Source organism: Electrophorus electricus, chromosome 5 (genome assembly GCF_013358815.1).
Source record: "Electrophorus electricus isolate fEleEle1 chromosome 5, fEleEle1.pri, whole genome shotgun sequence".
In the NCBI taxonomy this organism is placed as follows: domain Eukaryota; kingdom Metazoa; phylum Chordata; class Actinopteri; order Gymnotiformes; family Gymnotidae; genus Electrophorus; species Electrophorus electricus.
This window is the reverse complement of record NC_049539.1, coordinates 28,386,924-28,392,643: the sequence shown is the minus strand read 5'-3', so window position 1 is coordinate 28,392,643 and position 5,720 is coordinate 28,386,924.

Genomic DNA, 5,720 nt, shown 5'->3' with positions numbered 1-5,720 from the left:
TCGGCATCTTGAATGTTGTTGGTGTTCGTCACGAACATTAATATCATTCATTAATGTTGCCTAGCTTCGTTATTTCCTGACTTTTGATTTTGAACTTTGAAGAATACATCAGCTTTAATTAAATGATTGAATATGATTGATTAATTCAAAGGAATTCTGTTTTCACTTTTAGAACCACTTTGAGATCTTATTTTTTTCAGTTTCAGACTTTTGGTCTTTATTTGATCAACAGACACTTTACAGTGTGAGGTTTCTCACTTCATGGTAGTTCTGAGTGCAGCATAACATCTGCTTGTGATGGCGTCCACTCCACCAGAACAACCTGCTGTCACCAGCGCTGCTTAGAGTAGGACTTCAAATTATTTAACTAAAGAATCTGTAAATGGTTGAAATGATCAAACTACTCAAAAAAAGAAGAATACAGCAGCTGACGTCCAGTATAACATTTATATAACATAAAAATAAGATTCTACATCTTTAACTGACAGCTAATGCTCCAATCACTGAGGAATGAGTACCAGGGTGAGCCACATCTATTTGTTGATCAGACTTTAGTGGAAAGCCAAACTTCTGTACTGCCTCTAAGAAGAAAACATAAAGGAACTCACTTACTCTAGTTAGTACACTGAGAGCACGTTATCAGACTATATTCAATATTACATTATGTTACATAATGAACTAACCTATAACTCTTACTCTAGTTAGTACACTGAGAGCACATTATCAGACTATATTAAATATTACATTATGTTACATAATGAACTAACCTATAACTCACTTACTCTAGTTAGTACACTGAGAGCACATTATCAGACTATATTCAATATTACATTATGTTACATAATGAACTAACCTATAACTCACTTACTCTAGTTAGTACACTGAGAGCACATTATCAGACTATATTCAATATTACATTATGTTACATAATGAACTAACCTATAACTCACTTACTCTAGTTAGTACACTGAGAACACATTACCAGACTATATTCAATATTACATTGTTACATAATGAACTAACCTATAACTCACTTACTCTAGTTAGTACACTGAGAGCACATTATCAGACTATATTCAATATTACATTATGTTACATAATGAACTAACCTATAACTTTGCCATCAAGGTTCACATTCATCATATTAACCCTAAGACATCACAGCACATCAGCTGTATATATTTAGCTAATAAATAATAAATCAATTACATTTACTACTGTTGTGTCTACTGTTGTGACTGTGTTTGGAGGAATGACACTTCACTAAGAGATATGGAAATAAGAGAGAGGACTGTGTTTGGAGGAATGACACTTCACTAAGAGATATGACAACATCCTGAATGCTGACTCTCATTGCTGTTGAGTGCTTTGATTTTTTGCATAGGTCAAATAAAGACAAAGTGGTATAATGTATGTGTGTGAGAGAGAGAGTGAAGTGTGTGTGTGTGTGTGTGTGTGTGTGTGTGCGTCTGTATGTGTGTGTGTGTGCATCTGTATGTGTGTGTGATAGAAAGAGAAAGAGAGAGAGGTGGTAGTGTGTGTGAGAGTGAGGTGTAGTGTGTGTGAGATTTTATATATATATATATATATATATATATATATATATATGAGAGAGAGAGAGAGAGAGAGAGAGAGAGAAGTGTACACTAAGTGTACACAAATTTAAGCGGCCAATTATTTGCACTTTTTGAACAAAAGGATAAAAATATACCTCCCCCTTCTCTTTACTGCTCTCACTTAATTTAACACAGTAAATCTGTTGACCTGGGACTTCATTTAAGACAGTATATCAGGGCAACAATGCTGTAGACCTTCGCACACTCACACCATAACTTGGATCATAAATAACAACTGGAGAAAAGTGATGACAAAACAGCAGGTGTTAATACACAATGATGGTCTGATCAAGCAGGTATTAATGGACGTTTGTCCAAAGCTCTCTAGAAGAGAAAGTGAGATTAAAAACAGAAGGCAAGACAGAGGACTGTGATTGGAGGAATGACACTTCACTAAGAGATATGAAGATAAGAGAGAGGACCGTGATTGGAGGAATGACACTTCACTAAGAGATATGGAAATAAGAGAGAGGACCGTGATTGGAGGAATGACACTTCACTAAGAGATATGGAAATAAGAGAGAGGACCGTGATTGGAGGAATGACACTTCACTAAGAGATATGAAAATAAGAGAGGGGACCGTGATTGGAGGAATGATACTTCACTAAGATATATGGAAATAAGAGAGAGGACCGTGATTGGAGGAATGACACTCACTAAGAGGGAGAAGGATAAAAGACCCCAGAATTAAAGTTTCAGTTGATGTCAAGGAATTCCTTTGTAGTAACCCCTGCTGGTATCAGTAGTACAGAAGTTCATCTTCTGATTTTTCAACTTCCTGAATGCTGACTCTTATTGCTGTTGAGTGCTTTGATTTTTTGTACATGTCAAATAAAGACAAAGTGGTGTAATGTATGTGTGTGTGAAAGAGAGAGAGAGAGCGAGGTGTAGTGTGTGTGAGAAAGAGGTATAGTATGTGTGTGTGACAGAGAGAAAAGTAGTGTGTGTGTGTGAAAGAGGTATAGTATATGTGTGTGAGAGAGAGAAGTGTAGTGTGTGTGAGAAAGAGGTATAGTATATGTGTGTGAGAGAGAGAAAAGTGTAGTGTGTGTATGTGACAGAGTGAGAGTGAGGTATAGAGTGTGACAGGGGTACAGTGTGTGTGTGAGAGAGATGTATAGTTTGTGTGAGAGAGTGAGGTGTAGTGTGTGTGTGTGTGTTTGTGATAGAGAGAGAGAGAGAGAGAGAAGTGTACACTAGTAGCTGAGTGCTGTAGCACAGCAGGGTTGCAGAGAGGAAGGAGAGAACATGGGGTGTATGAGAGAAAGCGTGATGAAGGAGAGGAAGAGGAGGAGAGTGGTGCTGTCATGTGCTTCCGTCACACTTTCTTCATGCTAAGAGCTTTACGCTCTTTCTCCGCCAGTTCTTTTCACAGAGAACTTTCAGAGCTGCCCATTTGTTTCCTTTGATGCTATTACCCCTCAAATCTAAATACCCCCAACAGCCAAATAGCCCACTGACAGCCCCGCAACACCTACCCCAGAAAGCAGCTTTACAAATGTCAAAGTCCAAGCCCCCAGTGACTAAGACAAGGGTGACAGTGGCAAGGAAAAACTCCCCAGAGCAAGAGGAAGAAACCTTGAGAGGAACCAAGACTCAAAGAGGAGGGGGGGCAGCATCCTCCTCTGGCTGACATTGGACACTACCCCATAGCCAATTAGCCTTCACTTCAAATTACAACCACAGGTACTGCGGAACTTCTACACCTGCACTATTGAGAGCATCCTCACGGGGAACATCACAGTCTGGTTTGGGAACAGCACCAAGCAGGACAGACAAGCACTCCAAAGGGTAGTGCGTTCAGCAGAGCGCATCACTCACACGGAACTTCCTGACCTGCAGACCATCTACTACAAGCGGTGCCAGACCAAGGCCAGGAGGATTGTGAAGGACCCCACCCATCCCAACATTAGGCTCTTCTCTCTGTTGAGGTCAGGGAGGCGCTTTCGCTCCCTGAAGACCAAGACAGAGAGACTGAAGAGGAGCTTCTTCCCACAGGCCATTCGGGCCCTGAATCAGGGAAACCTATAAACTGTGGGGACCACCACCACCATGTAACATAACTGTATATATATAGATATTCTATTCCACCATGTAACATAAAAACTGTAAAAACTGTAAATATATAATTTTACAAATAGATCTGTACATTCTGTACATTGTGTACATATACATACACAACCATATACAATGTGCATTGTGTATGTAAACATAATATACATATATTGTACATACACTGTTAATATATTTTGTACATATATAGAATATATATTTTTCTATGCACCCGTTTTCTTTTTTCTCAGTTTGGACAGAGAACTCTCAACCATTTCACTGTGAGTTGTACTGTGTATGACTGTGTATGTGACAAATAAACCAAACTTGAACTTGAACTTGAACAGTCCTTAAACAACTATCCCATCAGCCAAACTGCCCTCAACCATTTCCCACGCAGCTTAATACCCCTAAACAACAATTACCCCATTAGACTAACAGCCCTCAACCACAACTACCCCAACATCTAAATACCCCATCATCTTTCTCCAACTACCCCAAAAGCAACCACTTGGTAATTCCCTAGCAGCCATCTGGGACACCATAGCAACCATTTGGTAACATCCTGCCATTCACATAACAACTCCCTGGGAATGGCTTAACAGGTCAACAGTATTTCAGGATTCCATTTTATATGCAAGAAAAATTACCCCCACAAAAATATATCCCTCAACATTTACCCTAGCAACACCATAGCAACCACATTTATTATGCTAATAATCCATCATTTGTCATATTAAAAAAAGAATAAACTGATTTTAAAATCTACTCTACATCACATGATGTCAATGATTAAATGTTAAATGTAATCCTGCAATAATGCCGAAATCCTGAAACACTGTTAAATGGTATTTAAACATGAAATGTAATTTGCTGTGGAGTAGTTGAGGATGGGAGGATTCTTAGCTGTTGACACATGTTGTAGCTAGATTTAAATATACTGTCACCAAGTTTCCCCCTTTCATAACCAGTTACCCTCCCTCAATGTTTCTATACTTGTAATTTGTCTTTTTTCTAATGTCACTGAATAAGAGTCAAATAATTTCCCCACATTATGGTGTCATTGTACAAGAGCCAAAATACTTCAAAGGAATGTTTGTCATTTACTTAATTTAAATCATTTTACATTTAGACTGGCTGCAGTTGCTCTCTGTATTCGCTGAATACAGAAGGTTATGATTTAGATGGTAAAAACTGATGCCAGTTTTATGAAGTATTTAAAAGGAAACAAAGGCTAAGCCACAAATTTTATTCTTTAACTTACTTAGAGATGATGTGAGGTAATCTGAACATACAGAAACATAAATGAGGACATCAGTGTACATTTACAGCATTTGCCGACTTACAGAAGTGCATTATAGTCTCTGTCAAATACAGATGTTCATGTGAAAATAGAGAGGTCAGTGCCAGTAATACTCAGGATAAAGTCCTGATTAGACTGCAACTTGGATGTCGGCTAAAATGTCATAATTATGTTAAGAATAAGCTGTTATTAATTAATATGTTCTTAGTGTGTTGACACTTTTAATAGCAGCAAATACCTACATTACATGTTTTTAATAGAATCCAATGACATATGACCAGTTGTAAATACATACTGAAGTTAGCTGACTGACTAACATGTCTTGCATAGAGTGAAAGTATCCATTGGTCTGTTTCTGTTTTATATGTGGACAGCTAACTCTTTGTATTCTGCACAACAATGCATAGCTGTATGATAAAAGCACTTCAGCTTCATATGTGTATTGTTAATTTTGCTAATTTACAAATGCTTTCAAGTATACTGGTATTTCCACATAATCTCAGTAACTTCAGAACCACCGCAGTTATGCAGAAATGGCAGTTTTAATAACTTTCTACTCACTTTTAATGGATCTGACATAGACCTATGGACATACAGACACAAAAGCAAAATATTTAAACTTATAAAATTTCTCAAAAAAATATTCTTTTATCTTGCAAACAAAGTCTCAACTAAACAATACTGGCTTGTAAATATTTTTGTGATATCTTTCAACTCATATGACCCTGCTTTATATTAAGAGTGTATT